An 18,845-nucleotide genomic window follows, 5' to 3' on the forward strand; every position below is an offset into this window, starting at 1 on the left:
GTCTCCCCAAGGTTCACTTGGGGTGGGCTGAGAGCACGTCACTTGGCGCGCTCTCAGCCTCCATCACGTGTCGCGTCGTGGACGCTCCCTCTGATTTTTATTTTTTTTATTTTTCCGCATGCATTTTTGGCTTTTAAGATGGTTTTTTTTCTAGTTTTATATTTTTTGTTTTTTCCCTTGTCTTTCTTTGCTTTTGGACAGAAAATAATTCGACTTTTTGCGCGAAAAAACACATTTTCTTTTCTTTTTTCTGTCGCGAGAGGCACGGATTTGCTTCTGCAAGATGCAGGGCCAAGCCTCTCGGAAACAGGAAAACACATTTCTTTTTCCTTCCGCAAGAGACACGGATTTGCTTTCGCGAGAGCCACGGGTTTGCTGATACGTCCATTTTGCATCATGCTTTTATATCGATATTTATCGCATTATGGACTGTTATTTCACTCTATATCGCAATACTTATGGCTATTGTCTCTTATTTTACAAGGTTTACATAAAGAGCGAGAATGCCGGCAGCTGGAATTCTGGTCTGGAAAAGGAGCAAATATTAGAGACTTATTCTGCGTAACTCCAAAAGTCCTGAAACTCCACGGAATGTCATAGAAGAAATAAATAAAAATCCACGCCAAAGATGAAGGCCAGGGGGCCCACACCCTGCTCACGAGGGTGGGGGGCGCCCCCCTACCTCGTGGGCCCCCTGGTGGCTCTCCGATGCCCATCTTCTCCTATATGAGGTCTTTCGATGAGAAAAAAAGGAGGAACTTTTCAGGACGAGACCCCGCCGCCACGAGGCGGAACCTTGGCGGATCCAATCTAGAGCTCCGGCAGAGCTGTTCTGCCGGGGAAACTTCCCTCCCGGAGGGGGAAATCATCACCATCGTCATCACCAATGCTCCTCTCATCGGGATAGGGCAATCTCCATGAATATCTTCGCCAGCACCATCTCATCTCCAAACCCTAGTTCATCTCTTGCATCCAATTCTTGTCTAAAAGTCCGGGATTGGTGCTAGTAGGTTGCTAGTAGTGTTGATTACTCCTTGTAGTTGATGCTAGTTGGTTTAATTGGTGGAAGATCATATGTTCAGATCCTATATGCATATTATTACCCCTCTGATTATGAACATGAATATGCTTTGTGAGTAATTACGTTCGTTCCTGAGGACAAGGGAGAAGTCTTGCTATGAGTAGTCATGTGAATTTGGTATCCGTTTGATATTTTGATAAGATGTATGTTGTCTAGCCTCTAGTGGTGTTATGTGAACGTCGACTACATAACACTTCACCATTATTTGGGCCTAGAGGAAGGCATTGGGAAGTAATAAGTAGATAATGGGTTGCTAGAGTGACAGAAGCTTAAACCCTAGTTTATGCGTTGCTTCGTAAGGGGCTGATTTGGATCCACATGTTTCATGCTATGGTTAGGTTTACCTTAATACTTTTGTTGTAGTTGCGGATGCTTGCAATAGAGGTTAATCATAAGTGGGATGCTTGTTCAAGCAAGAACAGCACCCAAGCACCGGTCCACCCACATATCAAATTATCAAAGTATCAAACGCGAATCATATGAACGTGATGAAAACTAGCTTGACGATATTCCCATGTGTCCTCGGGAGCGCTTTTCCTATTATAAGAGTTTGTTGCGGTTCGTCCTTTGCTACAAAAGGATTGGGCCATCTTGCTGCACCTTATTTACTTTTTTTACTTGTTGCTTGTTACAATTTATCCCGTCACAAAACTATCTGTTACCACTTATTTCAGTACTTGCAGAGAATACCTTGATGAAAACCGCTTATCATTTCCTTCTGCTCCTCGTTGGGTTCGATACTCTTACTTATCGAAAGGACTACGATAGATCCCCTATACTTTTGGGTCATCAAGACTCTTTTCTGGCGCTGTTGCCGGGGAGTGTAGCGCCTTTGGTAGGTGGGATTTGGTAAGGAAAATTTTATATAGTGTGCTGAAATTTACTGTCACTTGTTACTATGGAAAGTAATTCTCCGAGGGGCTTGTTCGGGGTATCTTCACCCCGTCCAGTAGAGCAAAGAGTTGCTCCTCAACCTACTGAACCTATTGAAAATGAAATTCCTTATGAGTATCCTTCGGGTATGATAGAAAAACTGCTAGCTAATCCTTTTACAGGAGATGGAACAAAGCATCCTGATGAGCACTTAATATATGTGGATGAAGTTTGTGGATTATTTAAGCTTGCATGTATACCCGATGATGTTGCTAAGAAGAAGATCTTCCCTTTATCTTTGAAGGGAGACGCATTGATATGGTATAGGCTATGTGATGATATGAGATCGTGGGACTATAAAAGATTGAAGCTGGAATTTCATCAAAAGTATTACCCTATGCATCTTGTTCATCGTGATCATAATTATATATATAATTTCTGGCCTTGCGAAGGAGAAAGCATCGATCAAGCTTGGGGGAGGCTTAAATCAATGTTATATTCATGCCCCAATCATGAGCTCTCAAGAGAAATAATTATGCAAAGTTTTTATGCTCGGCTTTCTGAAAACAATCGCACCATGCTCAATACTTCTTGTGCTGGCTCTTTTATGATGAAGACTATTGAATTCAGATGGAATTTATTGGATAGAATTAAACGAAACTCTGAAGATTGGGACCTCGACGAAGGTAAGGAGTCGGGTATGACACCTAAGTTTGATTGTGTTCAATCTTTTATGGATACCGATATTATCCGTAAGTTTAGCACTAAATATGGACTTGACTCTGAGATAGTAGCTTCTTTCTGTGAATCTTTTGCTATTTATGTTGATCTCCCTAAGGAGAAGTGGTTTAAATATCATCCTCCCATAGAAGTAAAAGTAGCTGCACCTATTAAAGTTGAATAAAAGACTGTCACTTATAATGATCCTATTGTTCCTACTTCTTATATTGAGAAACCACCTTTCCCTGTTAAAAAGCAATATTAGAACTTATACACCTCCTGAGCAAGTTAAAGTAGAACCTAATATTGCTATTGTTAAAGATCTCTTGTCTGATAATATTGATGGGCATGTTATTCAGTTCGAAGGTGAAACTGCTAGAATTGCTAAACCTTGTGATAAGGATAAACATAGACCTCTGGTAGGCGTGCCTGTTATTTCTGTTAAAATAGGAGATCATTGTTATCATGGCTTATGTGATATGGGTGCTAGTGCTAGTGTTATACCTCATGACTTATACAAAGAAATTAAGAATAAAATTGCACCTATTGAGTTAGAAGATATTGATGTTACTATTAAACTTGCTAATAGTCTTGTGTGGGAAAACTAAATATCATGCTGATTTTCTTGTTCTTACTTCTCCGCAAGATAGCTTTTGTCCAATTATATTTGGTAGACCCTTCTTAAATACTGTCAATGCTACCATAAACTGCACTAAGAATATTGTTACTGTTGGTTTGGATGATATGCTTCATGAGTTTAATTTCTCTAAATTTAGTAAACAACATCATGAGGAAGAATTACCTAGTAAGGATGAAATTATTGGTCTTGCTTCTATTGCCGTACCTCCTAGTGATCCTTTAGAACACTATTTGCTAGACCATGAAAATGATATGTTCATGAATGAAAGAAGGGAAATAGATGAAGTATTCTTTAAACAAGAACCTATTCTGCATTACAACTTGCCTGTTGAAATTTTAGGGGATCCTCCTCCACCTAAGGGTGATCCCGTGTATGAGCTTAAACCGTTGCCTGATAATCTTAAATATGCTTATCTTGATGAAAAGAAGATATATCCTGTTATTATTAGTGCTAACCTTTCAGAGCATGAAGAAGAAAGATTATTGAAAACTCTGAAGAAGCATCGTGCTGCTATTGGATATACTCTTGATGATCTTAAGGGCATTAGTCCCACTCTATGTCAACATAAAATAAATTTGGAAGCAGATGCCAAACCAGTTCGTGATCCTCAACGACGTCTGAATCCTAAAATGAAAGAAGTGGTAAGAAAAGAAATACTAAAGCTTCTGGAGGCAGGTATAATCTATCCCGTTGCTGATAGTGAGTTGGTAAGTCCTGTCCATTGTGTCCCTAAGAAGGGAGGTATTACTATTGTTCCTAATGTTAAAGATGAATTGATTCCACAAAGAATTATCACAGGTTATAGGATGGTAATTGATTTCCGCAAATTAAATAAAGCTACTAAGAAATATCATTACCCCTTACCTTTTATTGATCAAATGCTAGAAAGATTATGCAAACATACACACTATTTCTTTCTAGATGGTTATTCTGGTTTCTCTCAAATACCTGTGTCGGCTAGAGATCAATCAAAGACTACTTTTACATGCCCTTTTGGTACTTTTGCTTATAGACGTATGCCTTTTGGTTTATGTAATGCACTTGCTACCTTTCAAAGATGCATGATGGCTATATTCTCTTACTTTTGTGAAAAGATTTATGAGGTTTTCATGGAAGACTTTTCCGTCTATGGCTCCTCTTTTGATGATCGCTTGAGCAATCTTGATCGAGTTTTGCAGAGATGTGAAGAAGCTAATCTTGTCTTGAATTGGGAAAAGTGCCACTTTATGGTTAATGAAGGTATTGTCTTGGGGCATAAAGTTTCTGAAAGAGGTATTGAAGTTGATAAAGCCAAGGTTGATGCTATTGAAAAGATGCCATGTCCCAAGGACATCAAAGGTATAAGAAGTTTCCTTGGTCACGCTGGATTTTATAGGAGGTTCATTAAGGACTTCTCAAAAATTTCTCGGCCTCTGACTAATTTATTGCAAAAAGATATGCCATTTGTCTTTGATGATGATTGTGTAGAAGCATTTGAAATACTTAAGAAAGCATTAGTCTCTGCACCTGTTGTTCAGCCACCTGATTGGAACCCACCCTTTGAAATTATGTGTGATGCTAGTGATTATGTTGTAGGTGCTGTTCTAGGGCAAAGAGTTGATAAGAAACTAAATGTTATTCATTATGCTAGTAAGACTCTAGACAATGCTCAAAGAAATTATGCTACTACTGAAAAAGGACTCTTAGCAGTTGTATTTGCTTGTGATAAGTTCAGATCTTATATTGTTGATTCTAAAGTAACTATACAAACTGATCATGCTGCTATTAAATATCTTATGGAAAAGAAAGATGCTAAACCTAGACTTATTAGATGGGTTCTCTTGCTACAAGAATTTGATTTGCATATTGTTGATAGAAAGGGAGCTGAGAACCCCGTTGCAGACAACCTGTCTAGGTTAGAAAATATTCTTGATGACCCACTACCTATTAATGATAACTTTCCTGATGAACAATTAAATGTTATAAGTACTTCTCGTAGTACTCCATGGTATGCTGATTATGCTAATTATATTGTTGCTAAGTTTATACCACCTAGCTTCACATACCAACAAAAGAAAAAGTTCTTATATGATTTGAGACATTACTTTTGGGGTGATCCACATCTTCATAAAGAAGGAGTAGATGGTGTTATTAGACGTTGTGTACCTGAGCATGAACAGGAACAGATCCTACGCAAGTGTCATTCCGAGTCTTATGGAGGACACCACGCTGGAGATAGAACTGCACATAAGGTATTGCAATCTGGTTTTTATTGGCCTACTCTCTTCAAGGATGCTCGTAAGTTTGTCTTGTCTTGTGATGAATGTCAAAGAATTGGTAATATTAGTAGACGTCAAGAAATGCCTATGAATTATTCTCTTGTTATTGAACCATTTGATGTTTGGGGCTTCGATTATATGGGACCTTTTCCTGCCTCTAATTGATACACACATATTTTAGTTGCTGTTGATTACGTTACTAAGTGGGTAGAAGCTATTCCAACTAGTAGTGCTGATCATAACACTTCTATTAAAATGCTTAAGGAAGTTATTTTCCCAAGGTTTGGAGTCCCTAGATATTTAATTACTGATGGTGGTTCACACTTTATTCATGGTGCTTTCCGTAAAATGCTTGCCAAATATGATGTTAATCATAGAATTGCATCTCCTTATCACCCACAGTCTAGTGGTTAAGTAGAGTTGAGCAATAGAGAGCTCAAATTAATTTTGCAAAAGGTTGTTAATAGGTCTAGAAAGAATTGGTCTAAGAAACTTGATGATGCATTGTGGGCTTATAGAACTGCATAGAAAAATCCTATGGGTATGTATCCGTATAAAATGGTCTATGGAAAAGCATGTCACTTACCTCTCGAACTAGAACATAAAGCATATTGGGCTATTAAAGAGCTTAACTATGATTTTAAACTTGCCATTGAGAAGAGGTTATTTGATATTAGCTCACTTGATGAATGGAGAACCCAAGCTTATGAAAATGCCAAGTTGTTTAAAGAAAAAGTTAAAATATGGCATGACAAAAGGATACAAAAGCGTGAGTTTAATGTAGGTGATTATGTATTGCTAAACAACTCTCGTTTTAGATTTTTTGCAGGAAAACTTCTCTCTAAATGGGAAGGCCCCTATGTTATCGAAGAGGTCTATCATTCCGGTGCCATAAAAATCAACAACTTCGAGGGCACAAATCCGAAGGTGGTAAACGGTCAAAGAATCAAACATTATATCTCAGGTAATCCCATAAATGTTGAAACCAATATTATTGAAACCATAACCCCTGAGGAATACATAAGAGACACTTTCCGGAACGTTTCAGACTCCGAAAAGGAATAGGTATGTGGTACGGTAAGTAAACCGACTCCAAAACAATTTTTAAGGCAATATTTCTCCGTTTTGGAATATTTAGAACAATAGAAAAATAAGTAGCAGTCCGGGAAGGACATGAGGGCCCCACGAGGGTGGTGGGCACGCCCCGCTACCTCGTGAGCATCTCGTGTGCCTTCCGGACTCCGTTTTCTTGCACGTTACGTATTTTGGTCAGTAAAAATTCATTATATATTCTCCCGAAGGTTTTGACTCCCGTATCACGCAAATTTCCTCTGTTTTTGTTTTCGAGCTGTTGCTGCTGCAGATTTGAGCAAGATGTCTTCTCAAGAGTCAATCGGGGAGAGCCGGGTATCTAATCCGGCACCGAAACTAAGCGCAAACAGCGACGCTGACCATTTTGGGCCAGCAACGGAGGAAGATATGGAGGCTGACTTGATGAGAGTAGATGCCATGGAGGATCAAGAAGTCACCTCTTGCCTCCGAGATGGGTTCACGATGGGGGAACTACAGAGCTCAGCTATTCTAAACTCGGTTATCCCCTCTAATGTTAGATTTCTAACCTATGAAAATATGAAGAGGAGTGTCACTTGTTCTCCTCCAGCTATGCAACACCCTTGGGTGCAAGGAGCTTTAGCCGTCACAGGAAAGCTTCATAAGGAAATCAAGGACCTCAAGCAGCAAGTCAATAAGCTCGATGAGGAGAACCGTATCCTGAGAGGAATAATCGCCAAGAATATTACACCAACAACAAAGAAGGAGATATAATCACATGGGTATGGGCACTCCCCTTGGCAACTGCCAAGCTTGGGGGAGGTGCCCCGGTATCGTATCACAATCACAACTCTTATCTTTACCGTTTTTCTTAGTTCAATCCTATTAGTAGTATCTTGATCTAGTAGAATAAAGTTTATGGCATGATCTAGTTTTGAGTTTTGCTTTATGATCTCTCTATGTAATCGAGTCTGTGATCTATATAATAAAGATTAGTATTGAGTCAAGGGCTTGATTATTTTGCCATGATCTTGGGTGAATAAAAGAAAGAGAAAAAAGAATAAAAAGAAACAAAAAGTTCATATTGATCTTATTGAGAGTAATGACTTCACATAGAAAGAGTATGATGATTAAAAGTTGTTGGGAGTTGGCAGACATAGCTTTGGTCATTGTTGCAATTAATAGGAAGTAATAAGGAAAGAGAGGTTTTCACATATAGATATATTATCATTGACATCTTTTATGATTGGGAGCACTCATTAAAATATGACATGCTAAAGAGTTGATGTTGGACAAGGAAGACAACGTAATGAGTTATGTATTTCTTATATCTGAGATAAAGTATGTTGTCATGGATCCTCTAACTTGTTGAGCTTGCCTTTCCCCCTCATGCTAGCCAAATTCTCAGCACCAAGTAGAAATACTAGTTGTGCTTCCAAATACCCTTAAACCAGTTTTGCCATGAGAGTCCACCATATCTACCTATGGATTGAGTAAGATCCTTCAAGTAAGTTGTCATCGTTGCAAAGCAATAAAAATTTCTCTAAATATGTATGATTGATTGGTGTCGGAGAAATAAGCTTTATACGATCTTGTGATGTGGAAGTAATAAAAGCGACGGACTGCATAATAAAGGTTCATATCACAAGGAGCAATATAAAGTGACGTTCTTTCGCATTGAGATTTTATATATCCAACCCTAAAAGCGCATGGCAACCTCTGCTTCCCTCTGCGAGGGCCTATCCTTTATTATTATCTTCTACCTTATGCTAGAGTCATGGTGATCTTCACCTTTTCTTTTTCATTTTATCCTTTGGCAAGCTCAGCATGTTGGAAAGAACATGATATATATATCTAATTGGATGTAGGGGAGCATGAACCATTATTGTTGACATTACCCTTGAGGTAAAAGGTTGTGGGGCAAACTATAAGCCCCTATCTTTCTCTGTGTCCGATTAAAACTCCGTAACCGCAAGTATTGCGTGAGTGTTAGCAATTATAGAGGACTAAATGATAGTTGAGTATGTGGACTTGCTTTTTAGCTCTGACATAGACTCTTTCCGATGTTATGATAAATTGCAATTGCTTCAATGACTGAGATTATAGTTTGTCGGAGCCCAATAAGATTTATGATTTATACTTTTGCATTGTGAATAGATCATCACTTGAACATAAGTAATCATATGACAAAATCTATATATGTTGCTGTTATGAGAATAATCATGATGCCTTCATGTCCGTATTTTATTTTTATCGACGTCTCTACCTCTAAACATGAGGACATATTTATTGTTATCGGCTTTTCGCTTGAGGACAAGCGAGGTCTAAGCTTGGGGGAGTTGATACGTCCATTTTGCATCATGCTTTTATATCGATATTTATCGCATTATGGACTGTTATTTCACTCTATATCACAATATTTATGGCTATTCTCTCTTATTTTACAAGGTTTACATAAAGAGGGAGAATGCCGGCAGCTGGAATTCTGGTCTGGAAAAGGAGCAAATATTAGAGCCTATTCTGCGCAACTCCAAAAGTCCTGAAACTCCACGAAATGTCTTACAAGAAATAAAGAAAAATCCACGCCAAAGATGAAGGCCAGGGGGCCCACACCCTGCTCACGAGGGTGGGGGCGCCCCCCCCCCCCTAGGGCGCGCCCCCTACCTCGTGGGCCCCCTGGTGGCTCTCCGATGCCCATCTTCTCCTATATTAGGTCTTTCGATGAGAAAAAAAGAAGGAGGAACTTTTCGGGACGAGACTCCGCCGCCACGAGGCGGAACCTTGGCGGATCCAATCTAGAGCTCCGACAGAGCTGTTCTATCGGGGAAACTTCCCTCCCGGAGGGGGAAATCATCACCATCGTCATCACCAACGCTCCTCTCATCGGGAGAGGGCAATCTACATCAACATCTTCACCAGCACCATCTCATCTCCAAACCCTAGTTCATCTCTTGCATCCAATTCTTGTCTCAAAGTACGGGATTGGTGCTAGTAGGTTGCTAGTAGTGTTGATTACTCCTTGTAGTTGATGCTAGTTGGTTTAATTGGTGGAAGATCATATGTTCAGATCCTATATGCATATTATTACCCCTCTGATTATGTACATGACACTAGTAGAAAACGGAGCTTTAGCCCGGTTCGTAACGGCCTTTAGTGCCGGTTCCATAATCGACACTAAAGGGTGGGCACTAAAGCCCCCCCCCTTTAGTACCGGTTCGGCACGAACCGGCGCTAGAGTGCCACCATGTGGCGTGAGCTCGCGCCCTGGTATGGGGGACCTTTAGTACCGGTTGGTGTTACCAACCGGTACTAAAGGTTTTTTATTTGTTTTTGAAAATTTTGGGAAAAAAATTGAATTTTTTTCGATTTTTAATTTTTCTGAATTATATGATGATTTAGTCTCTAATCACCTCTCTTAACTGCTCAAGTGTGGATCACTCATTCCAAATCGCCTGACTTCCTGGCCGGTCACCCATCCTCTCACTCCCCCAGCCTGAGCACGCTTAACTTCGGAGTTCTATTCCCCCTACATTCCAAGTCTACACTTGTTGTTTTCCTGACAAATGTAAGCTGTCAATCCTATTAACCCTCAGCAGTTTAGCCTGAGCATTTGGTCACACGTTTCACCGTTTGAGTTTGAAACTATTATTCTAAAAAACAGTAATTATTTAGTAACACTAATATTTCTTGAATAAGTTTGACCATAGTTTGACCACAGTTTGACCGTAGTTTGACCAGATTTGACCAAAATTTAAAAAATTGAAATAATTATTTAGTAACACTAATATTCTAGAATAATTATGTAGTAACATTAATACTTCTTGAATAAGTAGTTTGACCAGATTTAACCAAAATTTTTAAAAAAGCTGAAATTTGACCATATCTTTTTTTCGTTTTGGAATTTGAGGATTCTAGAAAATTGCAAACAGGACGTAGGCGGTCTCCACCGGATGCGGATTTTCGTGCTGAATTTTTTGATATATTATACATTTTTTTCCGACATCATATGCAAAAGTTATAGCCGTTTTACATTTTCCCTACACTTTTTGCAAAACATGTCCAAATTTAAGTTTTCAAATTTTCCTAACTAGTAGATGTAGTAATATAACTACCTCTCGAAGGATTTTATTTTTTGAAGTTTTTATCATTTTCTTTTGGATTTTTCAAAACTGAAATGGCGACACGCGGGGGGAGGGGGGGTTGGGGGGGGGGTAGAGTTTGAAAATTGCCCTATAGTGCCGGTTTGTGTCACAAGCCGGTACTATAGGTCAAACCCCTTTAGTACCGGTTCATGGCACAAACCGGTAGTAAAGGTTAGCCTTTTAGTACCGGTTTGTGACACGAACCGGTACTAAAGGTGATCGTGGGGCCCCGGCCTGACGCCAGCCTGCCATCACCCCTTTAGTACCGGTTCGTGGCATGAACCGGTACTAAAGGTTCAACACGAACGGGCATTAATGCATAGCCGTTCGAACCGGCACTAATGGTACCATTAGTACCGGGCTAAAATCAAACCGGCACTAATGTGTCTCACATCAGGTCCTTTTTCTACTAGTGTGAATATGCTTTGTGAGTAATTACGTTCGTTCCTGAGGACAAGAGAGAAGTCTTGCTATGAGTAGTCATGTGAATTTTGTATTCGTTTGATATTTTGATAAGATGTATGTTGTCTAGCCTCTAGTGGTGTTATGTGAACGTCGACTACATAACACTCCACCATTATTTGGGCCTAGAGGAAGGCATTGGGAAGTAATAAGTAGATGATGGGTTGCTAGAGTGACAGAAGCTTAAACCCTAGTTTGTGCGTTGCTTCGTAAGAGGCTGATTTGGATCCACATGTTTCATGCTATGGTTAGGTTTACCTTAATACTTTTCTTATAGTTGCGGATGCTTGCAATAGAGGTTAATCATAAGTGGGATGCTTGTTCAAGCAAGAACAGCACCCAATCACCGGTCCACCCACATATCAAATTATCAAAGTATCGAACGCGAATCATATGAACGTGATGAAAACTAGCTTGACGATATTCCCATGTGTCCTCGGGAGCGCTTTTCCTATTATAAGAGTTTGTTGCGGCTTGTCCTTTGCTACAAAAGGATTGGGCTATCTTGCTGCACTTTATTTACTTTTGTTACTTGTTGCTCGTTACAATTTATCCTGTCACAAAACTATCTGTTACCACTTATTTCAGTACTTGCAGAGAATACCTTGCTGAAAAGCGCTTATCATTTCCTTCTGCTCCTCGTTGTATTCGACACTCTTATGTATCGAAAGGACTACGATAGACCCCCTATACTTGTGGGTCATCTTTTGCTTCCGCAAGAGGAGACGAAAAAAAACATGTTTTCTTTTTTTCCTTGCACGAGGTTTGCTTCCGCCAGAGGTATGCCCATGCCTGTCGGAAACAGAAAAAATGCATTTTTTCCTTCCGCGAGAGACATGGCCGTGCCTCCCGGAAAACGAAAAAACACGTTTTTTGGTGAGAGGTATGGATTTGCTTCTGTGAGAGGCACGGTCATGCCTCTTTCGAAAAGAAAAAAACGTGTCCTGTCGTTCAGTTTGTCGTCTGTTTTTTGTCCGGTTTTTTCATGAAAAAAAGTTCGTCAAAACCTATCAATATGTAATCTAGTTTTGAAGATCTCGACGCGACGAATCCAATGATGAAAATGGTTCGAGATTTAGATGCATGGTTTAAGAGATAAAGCATTTTGAATAAACGGTTTCACGAAAAAAGCAAAAACTCTCACGATGCGACCTTTGTGGCAACCTGAAAAGGTGGGAGTGACCTTGGCAAAAATTGCTCCTTAATTAGTGATTTCGTATTAAGTTGGTCATGGATCAAGACGTGATGCAATGGGCTCGCAGGATTTCAGCATAATGGTTGCTAGGGAGATGGCTTAACACGAATTCTTGTAGAGCTCTCAGAAATATTAGATATGTTTTTTTAGCGAACAAATATATTTGATATGTACTATTCCACCTTCCAATTCTGAAAAACTGTTTACAGCAACCATTGTTAACCTGGCTTTTAGGATTCTTTTATGAGTGACTGTACCTCCAATCCAGCAGAGATCGATTATCACAAGTCTGTTTCTTATATTAGTATAAGAAAAATTATCCTCAGGAATGGCAGTTCCGAATTATCATTTTTTTTGATAAAAACCGAATCATCAAATGTGTGTGCTTGTGTGATGTTTTCACTGATATTCCTTTAATTTGATGGCCACGCACTTGAACACAAATCAGAAGACTTTGACCGGTCGCTAGGGAAAGCAAATCAGAAAACGTGAACATGCAATACTTTGACTGTCACTCCGGATGACTTTGACTGTCGTACCAGCGTGCATGCGTAGAACAAGAAGCGAACTTGCCGACCAATGACAGTACTCGCCTACGGTCCCTACAAAAGAGAAGCCTAATCCAGGGACGGTATTGATCATGGCCCCTTCATCTTCTTCCCTCGCCCGCAGCATCGCCCTCCTGGCTCTGATCTGCTGTGCCTTCGCATGCTCCACGGCGGCACAAGGTATGTTCGCCCAGCTTCATACATATTCATCTTAATTCTACTGTATTGTATTGGTTATGTGCACACTCACGGAATGGTGGTTGATGATGTGTCTAGTTGCTCGAGGGGGGAGCCGTGCGCCGGTTCGTCCTCCGTCGCCGCAGTTCCCGTCGCCAAGGCGGCCGGGGCAGGCGCCGCTCGCTCCACCGCCGCCCTCATCAACAGAAAGGCCGACGGCGCTCACGGCACACCGGAAGACCATGGAGATTGCTGCCCGCTAGCTCTGAATTGAAGATGAGGTCGACTTGTTTTTACTTGGTGTATACATTTGGCCCTGCTGGGCTGCTGGCGCTAAGGGTACTGTATTTGGTTTCGTTTCAGCCTCTGGTTTAGAATTATGTCACAGTGCGCTGATAATAGGTCTCGAAAATGCTATCGTTCAGATGATCCTATCATCTCGATTAATAAACATCTGATTAATATGTAACAGTACGTATATATGTGTATGTGTACCAGGTCCTCGATCTATACAGAAGTATGTCGGGTGTGTACAATTTCATTGATATGGATTAACAGATTCCCTGCTGAAGATACAACAACAACAACAAAGTTTTTAGTTCCAAACAAATTGGGGTAGGTTAGAGTTGAAACCCATAAAATCTCGTGACCAACTCATGGCTCTCGCACATGGATAGCAAGTTTCCATGCACCCCTGTTCATAGCTAGTTCTTTAGTGATACTTCAATCCTTCAAGTCTCTCCTAACGGACCCCTCCCATGTCAAATTCGGTCTACCCCGACCTCTTTTGACATTCTCCGCACGTTTTAGCCGTCCGCTATGCACTGAAGCTTCTGGACACCTACGCTGAATATGCCCAAACCATCTCAGACGATGTTGGACAAGCTTCTCTTCAATTGGTGCTACCCCAACTCTATCTCGTATATCATCATTCCGGACTCTATCCTTCCTTGTGTGGCCACACATTCATCTCAACATACGCATCTCCGCCACACCTAACTGTTGAACATGTCGCCTTTTAGTCGGCCAACACTCAACGCCATACAACATTGCGGGTCAAACAGTCGTCCTGTAGAACTTGCCTTTTAACTTTCGTGGCACTCTCTTGTCATAGAGAATGCTAGAAGCTTGGCGCCACTTCATCCATCCGGCTTTAATTCGATGGTTCACATCTTCATCAATACCCCCATCCTCCTGCAACATTCACCCCAAATATCGAAAGGTGTCCTTCTGAGGTTCCACCTGCCCATCAAGGCTAACCTCCTCCTCCTCACACCTAGTAGTACTGAAACCGCACACCATGCACTCGGTTTTAGTCCTACTAAGCCTAAACCCTTTCGAGTCCAAGGTTTGTCTCCATAACTCTAACTTCCTATTTACCCCCCTCTGACTATCATCAACTAGCCCCACATCATCCGCAAAGAGCATACACTATGGGATATCTCCTTGTATATCCCGCTGAAGATGCAAAAAACAAAAGTAATTAAATGATACACCGCACGTTGTTGTTGCAATTTTGTTAAAGAAATGAATAATTAGGTGCTACATAAACAACTAAAACTAATGAAAATAAAATGTAAGAGTATTCATGAATTACACTTTAAAATAATAAATTGATATGTCTCCTTAGCAACTTTCAGCATTAGTGATATGATTAATATACAACAATATGTATATATGTCTGTACGTAACATCTCCTAGTTATACTCCATCCGTTTCAAAATACTGAATTGTTTGAAGTCTAACCTCATACAGTTTGACCATATTTATATAAAAATATCAACATCTACAATACTAAATTTATATAATATAAAAATTAAATTCATGATCTAACTAATAAGCATTGTGAATGTTGATATTTGTTCTATAAAGTTGGTCAAACTTTACGAAATTCTACTTCAGATAAATCTTAGATGCGGAGAAAAAAGGACCGAAGGGACTAACTAAAGTTCTAGGATTTTTCTAAGCTAAATTTTTCTAAGTTTAACTAGTAAAAAAATCTAGAAAGATCTACAATATCTGATCAAATGAAGTAAAGTTTGTTTTGTAGATGCTGATATATCTGTATATAAACTTGGTCGGTGACTATACTGTATTTCTAAAAAAATGCTTAATAAAATTTGTCTTTGGAAAATTTTAGAACTTCAATTATTTTGAAATGAAAGGAACAAAAAATAGTACGACATTTCTATCCCAAAAAAGAAAGAACAACAGTTTGTCACATGAGTATAATGTTATTGAGTGCGAGACGTAAATGAAGTGAGCCATATTTTTCTAGTTGTCTAACAAATGGCAAAAGATATTGTATATACTATGCCACATGAGTTAAAATATCTTTGATGTGCATTTACAGTTTTCTTGTGCGCCTTGGTATATGTCTCTTATGTCCTTAGTGAAGGAAATATGCCCTAGAGGCAATAATAAAGTTATTATTTATTTCCTTATATCATGATAAATGTTTATTATTCATGCTAGAATTGTATTAACCGGAAACATAATACATGTGTGAATACATAGACAAACTTAGTGTCACTAGTATGCCTCTACTTGACTAGCTCGTTAATCAAAGATGGTTATGTTTCCTAACCATGAAAAAAGAGTTGTTATTTGATTAACGGGATCACATCATTAGGTGAATGATCTGATTGACATGACCCATTCCATTAGCTTAGCACCCGATCGTTTAGTATGTTGCTATTGCTTTCTTCATGACTTATACATGTTCCTATGACTATGAGATTATGCAACTCCCGTTTGCCGGAGGAACACTTTGTGTGCTACCAAACGTCACAACGTAACTGGGTGATTATAAAGGAGCTCTACAGGTGTCTCCAAAGGTAGATGTTGGGTTGGCGTATTTCGAGAATAGGATTTGTCACTCCGATTATCGGAGAGGTATCTCTGGGCCCTCTCGGTAATGCACATCACATAAGCCTTGCAAGCATTGCAACTAATGAGTTAGTTGCGATATGATGTATTATGTAACGAGTAAAGAGACTTGCCGGTAACGAGATTGAACTAGGTATTGGATACCGACGATCGAATCTCGGGCAAGTAACATACCGATGACAAAGGGAACAACGTATGTTGTTATGCGGTCTGACCGATAAAGATCTTCGTAGAATATGTAGGAGCCAATATGGGCATCCAGGTCCCGCTATTGGTTATTGACCGGAGATGTGTCTCAGTCATGTCTACATTGTTCTCGAACCATAGGGTCCGCACGCTTAACGTTACGATGACAGTTATTATGAGTTTATGCATTTTGATGTACCGAAGTTAGTTCGGAGTCCCGGATGTGATCACGGACATGACGAGGAGTCTCGAAATGGTCGATACATAAAGATTGATATATTGGATGACTATATTCGGACACCAGAAGCGTTTCGGAGAAGTTTCGGATAAAACTGGAGCACCGGGGGGTTACCGGGACCCCCCGGGGGGTTAATGGGCCTCATGGGCCTAAAGTGGAGAAGGACAAGGAGGGAGGGGCGGCGCCCCCCCTTTCCTCCTCTCCTTCCACCTCTCCTACTTGGACAAGGAAAAGGGAGGGGAGTCCTACTCCCGGTAGGAGTAGGACTCCTCCTGCGCGCCTCCATAGGGCCGGCCGAATCCCCCCCTTGGATCCTTTATATACGGAGGCAAGGGGGCACCCTAGGACACACAAGTTGATCCTCGTGATCGTTCCTTAGCCGTGTGCGGTGCCCCCTGCCACCATATTCCACCTCGATCATATCGTTGTAGTGCTTAGGCGAAGCCCTGCGTCGGTAGAACATCATCATCGTCACCACGCCGTTGTGCTGACGGAACTCATCCCCGAAGCTTTGCTGGATCGGAGCCCGGGGAGCGTCATCGAGCTGTACGTGTGCTAAGAACTCGGAGGTGTCGGAGTAACGGTGCTTGGATCGGTCGGATCGGGAAGACGTATGACTACTTCCTCTACGTTGCGTCAACGCTTCCGCGTCGGTCTACGAGGGTACGTAGACAACACTCTCCCCTCTCGTTTCTATGCATCACCATGATCTTGCGTGTACGTAGGAATTTTTTTGAAATTACTTTGTTACCCGACAGTGGCATCCGAGCCTGGTTTTCTGGTTTGATGTTATATGCACGAGTAGAACACAAGTGAGTTGTGGGCGATATAAGTCATACTGCCTACCAGCATGCCTAAAGTAGAGGACGTCTAACTTGTTTTTGCAGGGCATGTTGTGATGTGATATGGTCAAGACATGATGCTAAATTTTATTGTATGAGATGATCATGTTTTGTAACCGAGTTATCGGCAACTGGCGGGAGCCATATGGTTGTCGCTTTATTGTATGCAATGCAATCGCGATGTAATGCTTTACTTTATCACTAAGCGGTAGCGATAGTCGTGGAAGCATAAGATTGGCGAGACGACAACGATGCCACGATGGACATCAAGGTGTCGCGCCGGTGACGATGGTGATCATGACGGTGCTTCGGAGATGGAGATCACAGGCACAAGATGATGATGGCCATATCATATCACTTATATTGATTGCATGTGATGTTTATCTTTTATGCATCTTATCTTGCTTTGATTCACGGTAGCATTATAAGATGATCTCTCACTAATTATCAAGAAGTGTTCTCCCTGAGTATGCACCGTTGCGAAAGTTCTTCGTGCTGAGACACCACGTGATGATCGGGTGTGATAGGCTCTACGTTCAAATACAACGTGTGTAAAACAGTTGCACACGCAGAATACTCAGGTTATACTTGACGAGCCAAGCATATACAGATATGGCCTCGGAACACGGAGACCGAAAGGTCGAGCGTGAATCATATAGTAGATATGATCAACATAGTGATGTTCACCAATAAAACTACTCCATCTCACGTGATGATCGGACATGGTTTAGTTGATTTGGATCACGTGATCACTTAGAGGATTAGAGGGATGTCAATCTAAGTGGGAGTTCTTAAGTAATTCGATTAATTGAACTTAAATTTATCATGAACTTAGTACCTGATAGTATCTTGCTTGTTTATGCTTGATTGTAGATAGATGGCTCGTGCTGTTGTTCCGTTGAATTTTAATGCGTTCCTTGAGGAAGCAAAGTTGAAAGATGATGGTAGCAATTACACGGAATGGGTCCGTAACTTGAGGATTATCCTCATTACTGCACAGAAGAATTACGTCCTGGAAGCACCGCTGGGTGCCAGGCCTGCTGCTAGAGCAACACCAGATGTTATGAACGTCTGGCAGAGCAAAGCTAATGACTACTCGATAGTTCAGTGTGCCATGCTTTACGGCTTAGAATCGGGACTTCAACGACGTTTTGAACATCATGGAGCATATGAGATGTTCCAGGAGTTGAAGTTAATATTTCAAGCAAATGCCCGGATTGAGAGATATAAAGTCTCCAATAAGTTCTATAGTTGCAAGATGGAGGGGAACAGTTCTGTCAGTGAGCATATACTCAAAATGTCTGGGTATAATAATCACTTGATTCAGATGGGAGTTAATCTTCCAGATGATTGTGTCATTGACAGAATTCTCCAATCACTGCCACCAAGCTACAAGAGCTTCGTGATGAACTATAATATGCAAGGGATGAACAAGACTATTCCCGAGCTCTTCGCAATGCCGAAAGCTGCGGAGGTAGAAATCAAAAAGGAGCATCAAGTGTTGATGGTCAACAAGACCACTAGTTTCAAGAAAAAGGGCAAAG

Source organism: Triticum aestivum, chromosome 3A (genome assembly GCF_018294505.1).
Source record: "Triticum aestivum cultivar Chinese Spring chromosome 3A, IWGSC CS RefSeq v2.1, whole genome shotgun sequence".
NCBI classification, from domain to species: Eukaryota; Viridiplantae; Streptophyta; class Magnoliopsida; order Poales; family Poaceae; genus Triticum; species Triticum aestivum.